Source organism: Miniopterus schreibersii (genome assembly GCF_964146895.1).
Source record: "Miniopterus schreibersii genome assembly, chromosome: X".
In the NCBI taxonomy this organism is placed as follows: Eukaryota; Metazoa; Chordata; class Mammalia; order Chiroptera; family Miniopteridae; genus Miniopterus; species Miniopterus schreibersii.
In genome coordinates, this window is record NC_138104.1 from 25,859,132 (window position 1) to 25,877,102 (window position 17,971).

The window sequence follows — 17,971 nt, forward strand, 5'->3', positions numbered from 1 at the left end:
CTTGAAAGTGTGGACTGGCATCCAAAAGCTGGGATCTCAAATCCAGAGTGGAGGAGAAGGGAAGGATAGCCTGTGCAAGGTGGGCAGAGGGAGCCAGAGCAACAGTGTGCCTGCTAGAAGGGGACTGTGCCTTCCCAGTGAAACAAAGTGCCTAATGGCAGCAGCAAGGACAGGAGAAATTCATCCCAGGTACTGACAGCAGGAAAGGCTGCTCCACAGTGTGTGGCTTCCGAATAGAAAGGGGCAAAGGGTACCTACAGGAACCCTCTGCTTTCCTGTAAGGTATTGTGTAGAACCCCAGAAAGCATTTAAACTGTGTGGTGCGGGGAAGGGGAAGAGAGCCCTCCCGCTGCCAGAGAGGGACTTGAGCCACAAGTGGGGAGGATCAGGTCTCCAGCCTCGGGAGCTGCTGGTGGTGTGAATTGGAGATTTCTGACCTGCTCAGAGGGGAGCCAGGATAGTGCCAAAGGACCTGTCTCAGCTTTTCTGAAATCAGCTGTGCAGGGGACTTGCATGGGGCTGACTTTGTAACCCCTCCCACTTGGATCCAAGGCACAAGGGAACAAGATCCTCACAAAGTAGGTTCTCTGCCTGTTTGTTGCTGTGTGCATTTTTGAATGCTGAACAGGCGTCCACCTTCCTGGCTTGCACTGGGGAGACAGACCAGCGAAAGCTGGAATTTGTGCCTGCATTGTGGAGAGTTTGAACTGAGCACCCTGTGATATCAGCCAACCAGATCTGAGAAAGGAGGGGTGAAGCACACCTATCTCTCCCAGAGGCTAAGAGCACCACCCCCAACAGGAAACAGGTTGGTTCAGCTCACTGAAGCCCCAGATATCCCCCATAGGGCACAGTTATGAGGGGGAAGGGAGCACAGCTCACAGGACCACAAGACAAGAGTAAGACTCTCAGGGACTATTGTTTGGGACCTAGAGGAAAAGCTTAAAACCACTTCTGGGGGTTGGGCAGGCAACATACTCACAGGAGTCTTTTTTAATCAAACCTACTGAGCCCAGAGCACTGAAACTGCCCATACAGAAAAGGCAACAGACTGAATTCAATCTGAACCTGCAGCAGGCCATTCTATGGGAACTAGAATTGGAGGACTTGGTAGAAACAGAGGAGTCGGCTTTGAAACAGACTAACTTCCCCACAGTGAGTGCCTGAGAGAAAAACCTCTAAGTAAGGGGAGCAATATCCCAAGCTACACTAGCTGGCCTGCACCCTAGACTGTCTTCAGAAGACTCTGGAGAAAGACCAGGCAACCATAAGGGAGAGGTGAAATAGCTGACAGGAGAAGGTGGTCCACAGAGAGCCTCAGGCCAACCAGATACATAAGGACAACAGAGCCAAACCTAGAAAGCTCCTGACATTGGTTGACATACAAGTACCTCCCAGGAGACCTGAAATCAATATATAAAACAGAGAGCCTCAGACAACATAAGTGGGTGGCCCAGACGAAATTCACCTGGATAACTTTTTAAATTATTTTAAGAGGAATTTTTTTTAATTGATTTTAATTTTTTAATTAATTTTTTTAGGATTTGTTTTATCTTAGTTTGCTTGTTTTTTGTCTTGTTTTGTTTTGCTTTTTGTTCTTTTATCAAGATTTTCTTGATATTGTCTGCTTTATTACTGGGATATTATCATAATCAGTAAGTTTATTGCTTTAATCTATTGTTCCTCCATATTCCTTATTGAGCTCCTTCCCTGCCCTTGTTTTACCTCTCTCTCTTCTTGGTACATTGGTATAACTTTATTTTTTTGTTCCTTTCTCTCTCTCTTTTAGTCTGTCTTCTTGTCTTTTTCTTTGTTTGTGTTTGTTCTTTTCATTTTCAACAATTTTCCTATTTCTACTCTCTACCCTTATTTTTTTTGTTCACCCTTCTTTCAGAATCTTTTCTCTACCCCTTTTATCTCCCAGTAACTTCTTTATTTTTTAATTTTAATTTTATTTTATTTTTATTAATAGCAATAATATCCTTTTCTCTTTTTATTTCTTTAGGATTTGTGTTCTCGCTTTGCCCTCCCAATTCTACTTTCTCTTGGGTTGTTTTCATTGTGATTGTCAGGATATTTTGTAAGTTACTGTTTGTTTCTTGGAAGTTTGATTGTGTTTTGTTTTGCTCTATCAGCACCTGTACAAAAGCTCACATGACGTGGTTGTGGCTGAGCCTCACAGTTAGTGAACCTTAGAGGAGGGTCCTCTCATGAAGGGGTCAACAACAATCTACACCCAATCACAAAAGGAGAGCGCAAAGAACCCACAAAAGGGACACCCACAAAGGGGACACGCCTAGAGCATATAGCTCAGAAAAATAAGGAAAACGAACCTCTGGACCACACTGGACATACACCAAAAAATCCCACCCCACAAGACTAGGATACAGCAAAGAAATCTAATATAAAGATACTAACACTAAGAATCACTACAATGGGGAGACAAAGAAACAACCCCCAACCTAAAGAGAAGGAAAAATCACCAGAAAAGGATGATGATAAGATAGAGTTAAGTGATCAGAAATAGAGTTCAGAGTGATGGTTATAAAGATGCTTAAGGAAACTAATGAGAACCACAAGGCTCATAATGGGAAGGTCCAGGAACTTAGTGAAAGTTTACCACCACGAAAAAAGATATAGATATGATGAATAAGAACCAGGAAGAAATGAAGAATACTATATCTGATATCAAGAATATGCCAGAAGGAATTGAAAGCAGGCTCAATGAAGTAGAATATAGATTAAGTGAATTAGAAGATAAAGTAGGAAAAAACGATGAACCAGAGCAGCAAAAAGAAAAAACACTTTAAAAGCATGAGGATAGTTTAAGGGAACTTTGAGACAACATGAAGCAAAACAACATTCACATCACAGGGGTATCAGACAGGGAGAAAAGTGAGCAAGGGACAGAGAACTTGGTGGAAGAAATAATGACAGAAAACTTCCCTAACCTGGTGAAGGAGAAAGCCACACAAGTTCAGGAAGCACAGAGGGTTCCAAAAAAGAGGAACCCAAAGAGACCCACTCCAAGACACATCAAAATTAAAATGGCAAATGTTAAGGACAAAGAGAATATTAAGGGCTGCAAGAAAGAGACAAGCAGTGACCTACAAGGGAACCCTCATAAGGCTGACAGCAGATTCCTCAAGAGAAACACTTCAGGCCAGAAGGGAGTGGCATGAAGTTCTTAAAATAATGAAAAGCAAGAACCTGCAACAAAGACTGCTTTATCCAGCAAGGCTATCGTTTAAAATTGAAGATGAAATAAAGAGCTTCCCAGACAAAAGAAAGCTCAAGGAGTTCAGTACCACCAAACCAGCATTGCAAGAAATGCTAAAAGGACTGCTTTAAGAGGAAGGAATATTGAGAGAAAGGTACATCAGCATAAAGGGAAAAATGGCATTAAATATGTATCAATAATAACCTTAAATTTAAATGGATTAAATGCCCCAATCAAAAGACATAGAGTAGCTGAATGGATAAGAAAACAGGACCCAAATATATGAGGTCTACAAGAGACTCATCTGAGAGTAAAAGATACACGCAGGGTGAAAGTGAAGGGATGGAAAAAAATATTCCATGCAAATGGAAATGAACAAACAAAAAAGCTGGAGTAGCAATACTTATTTCTGACAAAACAGACTTTAAAATAAAGACCATAACAAGAGACAAAGAATGTCACTACATAATACTCAAGGGATCAGTCCAACAGGAAGAAATAACCCTTATAAATATATATGGAGCCAATATAGGAGCACTTAAATAAATAAAAAAATTTCTTGGTGGAATTTAAGGGGGAGATTGACAGCAACACAATCATAGTGGGGGGTCTTAACATCCCACTGTCGTCACTGGACAGATCATCAAGACAAAAAATCAACAGGGAAACGTAGACCTTAAATGACACACTAGATCTAATAGATTTAATTGACATTTACAGAACATTTCATCCCAAAGCAGCAGAATCACATTCTTCTCAAGTACACATGGAACATTCTCAAAAATAGACCACATGTTAGGGAACAAAACAAGTCTCTAAAAATTCAAGAAGACTGAAATCATATCAAGCATCTTCTCAGATCACAATGGCATGAAACTAGAAATCAACCACTATAAAAAAAACTCAAAAATATTCAGACACATGGAGGCTAAATAGCATGTTATTAAACATTGAATGGGTTTCCAATGAGATCAAGGAAGAAAGAAAAAAAACTTCCTGGAAAAAAAGAAAATAAGCAGACAACAACCCAAAATCTATGGAACACAGCAAAAGAAGTCCTGAGAGGAAAGTTCACAGCATTATACTCATACCCCAAGAAACAAGCTAAAGCTCTACTAAACCTAACACAACAACTAAAAGTATTAGAAAAATAACAGCAAGAAAAGCCCTGAGGAAGAAGAAGTAAGGAAATAATAAAGATCAGAGGAGAAATTAATGACATAGAGGCTAAAAAAAAAAAAAAGAAAAAAGAAAAAAAAATCAATGAAACCAAGGGCTGGTTCTTTGAAAAGATAAATAAGATTGAGGTAACTTTATCCAGACTCACCAGGAAACAAAGAAGGAGGACCCAAATAAATAAAATCAGAGATGAAAGAGGAGATATAACTAACACAACAGAAATACAAGGGATTGTAAGAAAATACTATGAGCAACTATATGCCAACAAACTGGACAACCTGGGTGAAATGGACAAATTCCTAGAAGCATACAATGTTCCAAAGGTGAATCAGGAAGAATCAGAAAACCTGAATAGGCGGATAATAACTAATGAAATTGAAGCAGTAATAAAAAAAACTCCCAGCAAACAAAAGTCCTGGACGAGATGGATTTACAGGAAAGTTTTCATAAATATTCAAAGAATTAACACCTATCCTCCTCAAACTATTCTGGAAAATTCAAGAGGCGGGAAACCTCCCAAGCTCTTTTTATGAGGCCAGTATCATCCTAATCCCAAAACCAGATACAGACACTACAAGGAAAAAAAATTACAGGCCAATATCCCTGATGAACACAGATGTAAAAGTCCTCAACCAAATACTAGCAAACCAGATCCAGCAATACATCAAAAAGATCATACATCACAACCAAGTGGGATTTATTCTGGGAATGCAAAGCTGGTATAATATTCGCAAATCAATAAATGTGATACATCACATAAACAAAATGAGGATAAAAACCACACGATCATGTCAATAGATACAGAAAAAGCATTCAACAAAATCCAGCACCCATTTTTTATGAAAACTCTCAGCAAAGTTGGAATAGAAAGAATATACCTCAACATTATAAAGGCCATATACGACAAACCTACAGCTAACAACATACTCAATGGTCAAAAACTAAAACCATTTCCCTTAGAAACAGGAACAAGACAGGGGTGTCCACTTTCACCACTCTAACACCACCCTAACAATATTTGCATCATAGGACTACAAGAAGAGGTCGAAAATAAGCAAGGGTTAGAGAAGCTGTTTGAAGAAATAATGGCAGAAAAGTTCCCTAACTTGGTGAAGGAAAAAGACACAAGTTCAGGAGGCACAGAGAGTCCCAAGCAAGAATAATACAAAGAGGCCCACACCCAGAGGCATCGTAATTAAAATGTCAAAAATTCAAGACAGAGAATAGTAAAGGCAGCAAGAGAAAAGCAACCTGTTACTTACAAAGGAGCTCCCATGAGGCTGTCAGCTGACTTCTCATCAGAAACTCTACAGGCCAGAAGAGAACGGCATGAGGTATTCAAGGTAATGCAAAACAAGGATCTCAAACCAAGTCAATTCTATCCAGCAAAGCTATCATTAAAAATAAACAGCAATACAGTCATGTTCAGGTACTTTAATACCCCACTGACTTCACTGGATAGATCTTCCAGACAAAAAGTCAACATAGAAACAGTGACTCTAATTGGCACACTAGATCAGATGGATTTAATTGATATTAAAGAACATTTCAGCCCAAAGCTGCAGAATATACATTCCTCTCAAGTGCACATGGGTCATTCTCAAAGACAGACCACATGTTAGGACACAAAACCAGTCTCTACAAGTTCAAGAAGATTGAAATCAGATCAAGCATCTCAGATCACAATGACATGAAATTGGAAATCAACTACAGTAAAAACACTCAAAAACATTCAAACCCATGGAGGCTAAATAGCATATTATTAAACAATGAATGGGTTATCAATAAGATCAAGAAAGAAATAAAAAACTTCCTGGAAACAAATGAAAATGAACGCACAACAACCCAATATCTATGGGACATAGCGAAAGCAGTCCTGAGAGGGAAGTCCATAGCACTGCAGGCCTACCTTAAAAAGCAAGAACAATTTTTAGTAAACTATCTAACTCTACAGCTTAAAGAATTAGAAAGCTCCCCTGTGAAGGCGTCTGGACCAGGGCTTTTGTTTGTTAGGAGTTTTTTTTTATTGCTGCTTTGATTTCATCAGTTGTTATTAGCCTATTCAGGTTTTCTGATTCTTCCTAATTCAGTTTTACATGATCTCACTCATATGTGGAATCTAATAAACAAAATAGACTGAGGAACTAAATAGATCCAGAGACATAGAAGTATGGAACAGACTGATGAATCTCAGTGGGAAGGTGGGAGTGGGGGAATGGGTGGGGAGAGATTAATCAACGAACTTATATGCATATATGCATAACCCATGGATACAGACAATAGTGTGGTAAAGGCCTGGGGGTGGGAGGATGCAGGGTGGAGGGGTCAATAGGGAAAAAAGGGAGGATATCTGTAATATTTTTAACAATAAAGATAAATTAAAATAATAATAATAATAAAAATCACTAATAACACGATGTGGCTCAAGTTTTTCACATTTTCATTCTGCTATCTAAAGTACTATGGGAGAAGTGACTTATTAGGAATAAGTAACAATTAAGCAGCAGAAGAAATACAGACTCCAATTTCAAATGTTCAACAATGAATAAAAGTTTTGGCATGTGCCTATCTAGGGAACAAATGTAATAAAATACGGTTTAGCAATTCTTACTACTGTTAGTGAATATCATTCAATTAAAAGGTTAATATAAATAAAAAGTGTCTCTTTTCAGCCCTACTGGTAAAAAACACTTTCTAGTTTATTATTCATAATATATAGAAGTTTGATCTTGGATCTTACTGGTGGCCAACCCGTTTCACGTCTTTCAAAAAGCTAATGATATAACTGAAATAAGTCAGTCAGAGAAAGGCAAACATAATATGATTTCACTTATATGTGGAATTTAAAGAAAAAGTAAATGAACAAACAAAATAGAAACAGACTCATAGATACAGAGAACAGACTGATGGTTGCCATAAGGGGTGGGGCTGGGGACTGGGTGAAAAAGGTGAAGGGATTAAGAAGTACAAATTGCTAAATTACAAAATAGTGACCAGAATGTAAAGCACAGCATAAGGAATACAGTTGATAATATTGTAATAACTATGTATGGTGCCAGGTGGCTACTGGAAATATTGGGGGAATATTTTGTAAAGTATATGGTTGTCTAACCAGTATGCTGTACACTTGCAACTAACACAAAATAATGAATGCAAACAGTCATTGAAAAATAAAAATTAAAAAGTTAATGACATTATGGTTTTGGTTTAATCTTTATTTTGGTTTAATCTTAATTATTTATTTGTGAACACAGACAAATTCATTGAACAAATATTTATCAAGTGCGAACTATGTAGTAAGTTTTATGCTTATGGACTTTCCTTCCACATTAAAATATTAACATGTTAAAATGTAAAATAAATTATAAAACATTTTACAATATATTAAATATTCTAAGCATAATGATGGCATACATAGAGTATATTGTTATTCAAATACAAAATACAAGGAGGCGAGGAAAGCTGTTCAGTATCTCTTTCAACCAGTATTCCACTTTTAATATTAGAAAAGAGTATTTACAATGAGTGACTTACTAGTAAGGGCAAATGAAGGCCAAAGTAGCTCTTTTAAAACTAAGCTCACATTCAATAGTACCTAACATCCTCATAAATCAATGGTGTCAGCATTTCTGAATTCACTAGTATCTAGAATGAACAAGATCAAAGCGTAAAGAATTCCAACATAATTCTCTAACAAACATTTCCTCCATTAGAAAATCTAAAATCAATTCAAGTGGATTTCTGAATATTCATTTTGTCCACAATAGCTTTCAAAGGGTACGTATTCCCCCCTATAGCACAAACTCTTTGGGCAACTAGGGAAGGTCAATGTATTTCAATGAGGGATATGGAAGCTTATCAAACCACGCATTCTTAAATGGCATTTTTAAAAACCAATAAAAGCAGCTCTCTAAGCCAGACTAGCCTCTCTTCAAATTCCTGTTTTCTGACAACTTTTTTTTTGGCCCCCTTTTGATTATTGTCAGCCAAAGATGAACCAAATTTAGGTTTCTTAAACTGACTAATTCATAACAGCTTTCGATAAAAAAAAAAAAATAGTTCTAAATTGCCCCCCAACAAATAAATATATAAATGATTTCTCAAAAGTGTCTGTGGTTTACTGGAGACCAAACAAATGAGTACTGCACAACCTTTTAATATGTCATTATGCTCTTAACCAGCCTTTAGTTAATTTCTAGTCTATTCAGGATAGGAAATAGGCATTAATATAGGTTAGCTGTTGGTTAAAGCAATGCTTCTTAATATTCTGTATAGTTATATATCATCATTTGGAGGAGGGTTGGTGACAGTGAAGATGACCAATATCACATATTATTATTATCATTCTTTTAAACCAACATATGAAACAAAGGCACACAGTCACATGTAATACAGCAAGTTGCCTCTATTTCTTCCCTGTACCCACAAATACTTCTGCTGTAGGTTTTGAAGGCAACCCAGTTGTCTCTCATAACATTGGAGAATTGGTTCCAGGACCCCCACAGATATCAAAATCCATGGATACTCAAGTTCCTTATGTCAAATGGCATAGTATTTGCATATAACCTATGCAAATCCTCCCAAATACTTTAAATCATCTCTAGATTACCTATAATACCTAATACAATATAAATGCTATGTAAATAGCTGTTATACTGTATTATTCAGGGAATAATTATTCAAGAAAAAAGTCTGTACCTGTTCAGTACAAATGCAGCCATTGTAGGCCTAACTTCATAGTACATTTCAGCAACAATGTAACATTTTCACCCCAAATATTTTTGACCCATGTTTAGTTAAATCCTCAGATAAGGGGATGAGAAAATCACAACGATGGAGGGTCAACTGTACTCTATTAGGAAACGGGTTACAGATGGGATATATATAGTACAGGAAAAAAATCTCTTGTGGATGGAGTCTTCAGGAAATAGTATATTAAAGACACTAGGGAATTAGAAGTAATGCTGTCCAAAAGGTCACAGATGCATATTTTTTGGATGACAGGTCATACTCATAGGTAAACAATTCTTAGAATTATTATTAAAACACAGTTCTGCCCGGACTATTACAATTTCCAGTAGTGATATGTTTAGCATATTATTAAGAACCCAATGGCTAGATCAGCATTCCTTCAAGTTTTTGGTCTCAGGACCACTTTATACTCTTTAAAGTCACTAAGTACACCAAAAAAATTTTGTTTATTGAATCTATTGGGGTGATATTAATAAAATCATACAGGTTTCAGATGTACAATTCTATAATACATCATCTCTATATTGTATTGTGTGTTTACCACCCCAAGTCAAGCCTCTTTCCATTACCATTTATTCCCCCTTTACCCTCTTCAATCTCCCCTCATCCCCCTTTCCCTTGGGTAATCACCATACTGTTGTCTGTGTGTATGAGAGGTTTTTTTTTCTTAATCCCTTCACCCTTTCACCCAGTCCCCCAAACTCTTCCCTCTGAGAGCTGTCAATCTGTTCTCTATCTATGAGTCTGTTTCTGTTTTGTTTGCTAGTTTATTTTGTTCATTAGATTCCACATATGAGTAAAATCATATGGTATTGGTCTTTCTCTGACTGGCTTATTTCACTTAGCAAAATACTCTCCAGGTCCTTCCATGCTGCTGCATATACAGATTATTTCTATTTGTATTTACAATATTATAAATTAACACTGAGGAATTTTTAAATGATTCAGTTATTCATTAAAAATAACAGTAAACATACATATTATTATAATTAACATATTTTAAATTAAAAGTAACTATATTTTCCTGCAAATGTAATAAAGAGTAGCATTGTCATTTGTGCAAAGGTCTTTAATGGCAGACTTAATAGAAGACAGCTGAATGTTCATATCTGTTTCTCCATCAGATCTACTGGGATCTGTTTTTTTCAAATGAAATATATGAAGGAAATCTGTACTCACACAGATATGTGATTAGAAAAAAGAAGAGTGCTTTAATAGCATTTTCAAATAATTGTAGAGATTCTTTGATACTACACTAAAACTCAGCAATTGGTAGTTTCTTAAATGTTATGTATAAGGTAGAATTTGAAACCATACCAATGAACTCTGTACTTCCTTATATGAAAAATCCATTGATTTATCTTGTGTAATTAATGGGTCCTTTATCTATACATGGCTTTGTAATATCTGGCGTTGGTCATTGGAAAGCACTGGTTTATTGAGTTATTCAGATCTCACAAATGGTGACTTATTTCAAGATATACAATGCCAAAAAAATCATGGTTGTTTTTTGATATTGTATCACCATCAATAGCATCAGAAAAGTTTAAGTATTAGGAAGTTGTCAAGCTCACGTGGTGGATAAGGTTTCTAAAGTTCTAATTTTTGCTATTACACTTAAATTTTATTATCAGCAACAAATGCTGTCACTTGTTTTCCTTGACATGACAGACTTAGTTCACTTTGATCTAAAGGTCTTCCAGACACCCAAGTCTGGATAACCACTGTTTGTCAGTAGTTCTTTCAAGTTAAAAAGGAGTTGTTTGAAGGAAGTGGCTAGTTCAGCTCACAACTGTCATACAAGTGCTTCTCCTTCAGCTAACCATCACATTTGGGCCTGCTGCAGAAGTGTTTTATGCCTACTTCCCATTTCATCACACACAACATACAAAAAAATTTGTGCATGACAGATAGGATAAATAATAGGATAATAAACTTAATTATTCTTACTGATTCATCAATGACATTCTTAAATAAAACTGACATTTTCTTTTTATTGTAAGTGAATGGAGGTATAGTACACAATACAGTTTGGTGCGCTGTCTTAATTTGTGCTAAGGGGCCAGTAGTTTTTGCTGACCACTGCTTTTACGTCCTCCATGTAAATGTCAACACAGTGAATATGGAAAATAATGTCTACATATTATTATGAAAACAGTTTTGATCTCATGGACCCTGAAAGTCTCAGGGTCCTGTGGTCCCAGATCATAATTTGAAAACTGTTGGGTAGGATCAATGATCTCCAAACTTTAATATGCATGAGAATAACCTGGGAAACTTGCTAAAACACTGAATTCCTAGGTCTCTCTTCCGATTCAGAATGTCTGGGGTAGGGCTGAGGAATCCACAGTTTAACAAATTCTGTGGGTTCTTTGGCTGCATGTTATCTGTGGCCCATAGTTTTATTTATATATTTTTTAGAGAAAGGGTTTATTTGTAACAAGGAGTAAGAAAGGAATTATTAATTCATTTTCTCTCTTCTGGTGAATGAACTGCAATAGTCAAATGGATAGCAACATACAAGAATTCTCTTGCAGTCCTTGGTCTTTTCCAGAAATACAAAGATGCCTGAGTTATATGACTTGCAATTATTATTTTCTAGACAGAAGTGTTAGCTGTTGTGCTTCCCAGCATATCACCAGTGGCCACATTTTCTTTCTTGTCTTCGGGTTTCATGGCAGGAAATAGAAGTACTTCCTTGATGTTATTAGACTAGTCTGTGAGAAACATGGTGAATTGGTCTATGCCCATGCCCCAGCCAGCTGTGGGGGGCAGCCCATATTCCAGGGTGGTGTAGAAGCGTTCATCTATGAACATGGTCTCATCATCACCAACAGCCTTGGCCTTGGCCTGTTCTTTCAAAAGCTGCCACTTCCTCATGGAGTCATTCAGCTTGGTGTAGGCATGCTATTTCCTTCTTCATGACAAACAGCTCAAAGTGCTCAGTTGGGTCTCTCTTTAGAGCAGTGTCATTTGGCCAAAGGGCTCATTATCTGTGGGTGATTACAGATTAATGTAGGATTGATGCATCACTTCCAGGAACTCCCCAACAAGTTTATCAAGGAGCCTGACTGGTACCAGGTGGAGGGCATTCAACAGCTTTTGCCACACAGATATCATAAAGAATTTTCTGAGTGAGTTTCTTCAGTTCCTGTCAGCTTCATGCCTCCCCCCAAGGCTTTCTCAAACTCTTCTATCATGCTGATTCTCCAGAAGGGTGGGTTGAAGTCAATCTCTCAGGCTTGGCCCTTAGGGCCATCTGGTTGGTAAGTGAGCTTGTAACTGCCTGTAATATGCTTCACTATTATCCCTGAAATCATCTTTTCTGTGATTTCCATGAGATCATGATATCTGCCTAGGCCATGTAGAACTCACAGATGGTGAACTCAGAATTGTGAATCAAGTTAATTCCTTCATTCAGGAACTGGTGTCCAATTTTGTAAACCTGGTCAATGCCACAAAACATCAGCATCTTATGGTAGAGTTCTAAAGCAATTCTCATATATAAATTCATGTCCAGCTCATTGTGGTAGGTGATAAAAGGTGTGGCTACAACTTTCCCTGGTAGATGTTCAACATGGTAGTTTCAATCTCTAAGAATTCCAATTCATCCAAGAAACTTCCTTTATGTGTGATGAGCTTAGAGCAGATGACAAATTTCTCCCTCACAAAGTTGTTCAGGACCAAGCACAGTATCTCTGAAGATATCATGTTTCCTTGTCTTTGAGGCCAAAGTGAAGATGAGGTAACATATGCAAGCAAGGAGACAGCAGTGTGATCTCTTAGGGAATGATGCTCAGTTCATCCTTCTTGGTTTTCCTAGGATTCCCCTGAATTCCAATTATGTCCTTCTGACACAGGTTGTGTTATTGATACAAATAAATTCTTCTTCTGATTTATAATTCCTGGAATTGGCCATGACTTGCAACTTGACCCCCTCTCCCCTAAGGTCATGGAAACTCTTTAGGCATGGGATCTACCTGTCATTTTTAGGTGATGTCACTCAGGTGGTCCCCAGGCTGCAGGTGACTATATTCTTGAGTGAAGTGACTGAGCAAGATGTCTACATGGAACTTGTATGGGTATGGGTTTTACTCATTGACCTTTAGTTGGTGAACTGCTTGGCTGCAGATCTTGTAATAATGGTTTGGGCCCCAGGCTCTTCTCCTTTGCACCCATATCATTGTCAGTGGTGTGGTTGGTGGCATCAACATTGGCCTGGATTAGTTGTTTCTGACTGAGCTCCTTGTGCTTGACCTCCTTCTCCACCACCTTCTTCTCAGCTTTCAGGCATCTCTTTAGCTCACTTCTTTTATTAGAAAGTACCTTGACCTTGTGAAGTGCTGTGAAAGGAGCAAGTTGACCCATTCACAGCTCCCTCTGCCACCACTGTGCCCAGGATGTTGGTGCAGGGGCCCCTAACAAGCCTTATAGCAGCTTGCGTCAACATGTCAGAACACCCTGGAACTAATGATTACCACTACTTTTTGCTCAGTTTCAGCTTGCCACTGTCCATATTCACCTAAGGTCCCTGCACCGCAGCCATCTCTCTGAGGGCCTGACCTGAAAGGTATGGCCCATGTATTTGGAAATATTAAGCTGGAGTTTGATTATAGTTTGAGTTCCAAAACAGTGGTCCAGTCACTCTGACCAGATCAATGCCAATCCTTTACTCTGCATAGAAAAACTCTGTCAGTAGAAGTATTTTATTTTTATTAGTAAGTACTTCACATAGAGAAGTTTGAAAATTAGCCACATAAGAAACAGGGCCATTCCTTTCATGTTATAATACAACTTCAGCGTCACCATTGCCTCTCACCTTAATCACTATAACAACCTCCTCATTGCTCTCCAAATCAGCAGTCTTAGCCCTACAATTCATTCCCCTCATAGCTACCAGGTACATTTTTCTACAAGGGAAAAAAACCTGTTACCTGGAGAGCATTATGCTAAGTGAAATAAGTCAGTCAGAGAAAGACAAGTACCATATGACTTCACTCATATGTGGAATCTAATGAACAAAATAAAGTAACAAACAAAATAAAAACAGACTCATAGATAGATAACAGACTGACAGCTGTCAGGGGAGGCATGATGTGGGTTTGTATGAAAAAAGCAAAGGGATTAAACAAAACAAACAAACTCATAGACACAGACAACATTATGGTGATTTCCTGAGGGAAAGAGGGGTTGGGGGAAGTAGAAGAGGGTAAAGGGGGGACAAATGGTGATGGAAACAGACTTGACTTGTGGTGGTGAACACACAATACAATATACAGATGATGTATTATTGAATTGTACACCTGAAACCTATATAATTTTATTAACCAATGTCATCCCAATAAATTCAAATAAAAAGAAAAAATGATAATAAAAGGAAAAAATGTTTATATTATTCCTTTGCTAAAGGCCCTTAAAGAGCTCCATTTCACTTAAAGTACAACCTCCTCGCCCGGCTGGGTGTGGCTCAGCAGTTAAGCATAGACCTAGGATCCAGGAGATCAAGGTTCAATTCCTGGTCAGGGCACATACCCGGGATGCGGGCTCAATCCTCAGTCAGGGGCGTGCAGGAGGCAGTCGATCAATGACAATTCTCTCATCATTGATGTTTCTCTCTCTCTCTCTCCCTCTCCCTTCCTCTCTGAAATGAATAAAGATATATTTTAAAAATAAATAAATAAAAATAAAGTACAACCTCCTTTTATAAGATCTTGGCCCATCTGGGTTAGACATTCAGTTTTTACACTGTCTAGTGCAGACTTTACTTGAGGTTATCTGGTTTACTTGAGTTTCACTAATCTATTAATTCCTTTAGGTTAGGGACTGGGTCTTTCATCACTGTATCTACAACATCTAGCAGAGTACCTGGAACATAACACTTGTCAAATAAATGTTTGATTAATGCAATTTTAAGTATGCTATATTTACTGATAATTTGAATCTTGATTCAATCTGAAAACAAATTTATCCTTAAAGATAATAGTGGTGAACAGAGTCTAAGGTACACCTCCTTCCTACATTCAAAGATGGCATATCTTGACAGGACATGTCTGCCTACAGCAAGGCCATATCACATATCCAAAGATAAAAAGTTGAACACTAATCCTACTCTACAGACCTTGGGTTTAGTGTGACATGCACTGCAACAGTGTTGATCCCATTGAAATTACCATACTGCCAGAGCAGAACTAATAATGGTGGCAAAAATCCCTCTCCAAATGGGGCTTGGTTACACCTAAATCTCTCACATTTAGGAGCTAGGACAGATGCCATTTTAGTCCCAACCTCAATTTAGAGTCCAGTTATTTTTGTTCAAAAGAAGAGTGGTGATTTCGTCACTTATGAAGAGGTTCAGACGTCATAAAAGATAAGTCTTAAAGTAGTTGGAACAGTTTAGTGTCTATACAACCTTAAATTTGTGCTGATACCGAGGAAAAGAAAGTAATGAGGCTATTTCAAAGCCATGAAAAAACTGTAGTATGTATGTTATTTAATTAATTGGGTATCCTTTAATTGTATTAAAAATTTTATGCTGAAGTTTTCTATTGTCATAGTTTTTGTTTGAGGGTAGCAAGGTTTCTGGAACCAAATTCAACATTTGTTGTTGCTATTTATTAATGTTTTATAGAGGAATGCTAATCAGTTAACTCCAAGCATCAATGTATTCAATCCTTAGGGATTATAAATTGTGCAATATCCAGAGCCATTCAGAATCTGATAAGAATATTTGATGGTGCAAGGTGAAGCAACCACAGACTAATGATATATACACAGCAAGTTAAAAACATAAAGATATTGTTGGGCAGTATAAAATGATAAACAGGAGCTTTAGGGGTTTCAGGAAAAGTTATATCAACATTGGAAGTTATGGTGTAAAAAATTAAAATTTAATTTAAAAAAGAAATTATGGTGATCCTTTGCCCTTGTATAAATTGGTTTTGTTTTCCTGCAATGTGAGATCTTGGGAGGGAGAATTCCACTGAATAAATTGTTGCTGTGTAAAGGGGGAAAATATGAGCACAGAGCCAAGCCATGGCCTAGATTTACAATGAAATTGGGACATGGCCTCCACCACTTGTCACTTTACCCTTTACCTTTCAGACCTGGTAAAACTGGTACAAGAATGTATGGAAGGAACAAACATTCACTCTGTACCTTAAATACTGCTAAACTCTAGAGAGGAGCATTTTTGTGTAGATCTAAAAGCCCTGCTAAAATTGATATTTGAGTGCCAGACTAAAATATTATTATTAGCCAAAAAATGCAACAGAGCCTGAAAATATGAGCTCCCTGGAAGGAAAAGACCACATCATTGTTTATCCTGAGCTTCTTACACCCTGCTCACTCTTCTCTTCCTACCACGACATCCAGCACAGTGCTGGTCATAAAGAGGTACTCAAACATTTGCTTAAATTTGAACCTCTTTTTGTATGCATTCTCTTCAAATATACTTTCTAATAGGGGAATTATGTTGAAAATTGCACTGTTAAAATTAGAAAGAGCATTATGTTCAGAGATAGGGTACATTTTTTGCCCTGGCCACAAGAACCTAAGGGTACAAAAGTTACAGAAATTCAATTAGTATTCTATTAGGTATCCTAATTGGAGAAAAAGGGAATTTGGTATGCCTCTGAAGAAATTCTGCTATCATTTAGTATAAAAATTCATAAATAAGGACATTTTACCAAGTGAAAATAGTAAATTTCCTCCTATATGAAGTATTCTAAAAGCTAACCTCTGTACTAAGGCCCATATACTAATTATAAAAACAAACACAAACCTGTCTCACTTGTAGTTTTATCCTTTCACAGTAAGTTGTTTCTGAAAGTCAGTAAGGAAAACAAACCTATCCTGCAGAACTCCCTTTTTTTTCTTTTTTATTGAATCTACTGTGGTGACATTGGTTAATAAAATGATATAGGTTTGGGGTGTACAGTTCTTTTCCCCCCTTTTTATTGAGTTTATTGGGGTGACACTGGTTATCAGGTGTATAATTCTATAATATATCATCTGCATATTGTACTGTGTGTTCATCAGCCCCAAATCAAGTCTCCTTCCATCACCATTTATTCCCCCAATATCCTCTTCTACCTCCCCCCGCCCTTGACCTCTAGTAATCACCATACTGTTGTCTGTATCTATGAGTTTAGTTTTGTTTTTTGCTTAATCCCCTTCAATTCCACTCCTGGGAATATATTCAAAGAAGCCCGAATCACTAATTCGAAAGAATATGTGCACCCCTATGTTCATTGCAGTGTTATTTACAATAGGCAAGATTTAGAAGCAGCCCAAGTGTCCATCAGTGGAAGAGTGGATAAAAAAGCTGTGGTAATTTTCTCTAGGTCCATCCATACTGTCCCAGCGGGTACAAGATTCTTCTTCTTTACAGCTGCATAGTATTCCATGGTGTAAATGACCCACAGCTTTTTTATCCACTCATCTGTTGTCAGGCACTTGGGCTGTTTCCAGATCTTAGCTATAAGTGAAATAAGCCAGACAGCGAAAGACAAACATCACATGATCTCACTTATACGTGGAATCTAAAGAATTTAATAAACTGATGAACAGAATAGATTCAATGACATGGAAGCATAGATGAGACTGAAGAATGTCAGAGGGATGGAGGAGGGCGGGTGGGTGGAGGGGGAGAGAGGAACTAAAGAATTTATATGCATATACGCACAACCCAAGGACACGGACAATGGCGGGGAGAGGGACTGGGGAGAGGGATGGGACGGGGTGGAACAGGCCACTGGGAAGAAAAAGGGACATCTGTAATATTTTAAACAAAAATAAAATAATAAAAAAAAGCTGTGGTAC

At 37.7% G+C, this 17,971-nt stretch overlaps 1 protein-coding gene and 1 pseudogene across 2 annotated transcripts in view; both read right to left on the minus strand.

The window, feature by feature from the left end:
- The window catches only part of RNF128 (ring finger protein 128), a 70,822-nt gene that overhangs the window by 38,715 nt on the left and 14,136 nt on the right, over positions 1 to 17,971 (minus strand). The window lies entirely within an intron of this gene.
- LOC308551398 (lysine--tRNA ligase pseudogene) lies at positions 11,750 to 13,601 on the minus strand (annotated as a pseudogene). The gene has a single exon. The product of its transcript is annotated as a lysine--tRNA ligase pseudogene (transcript).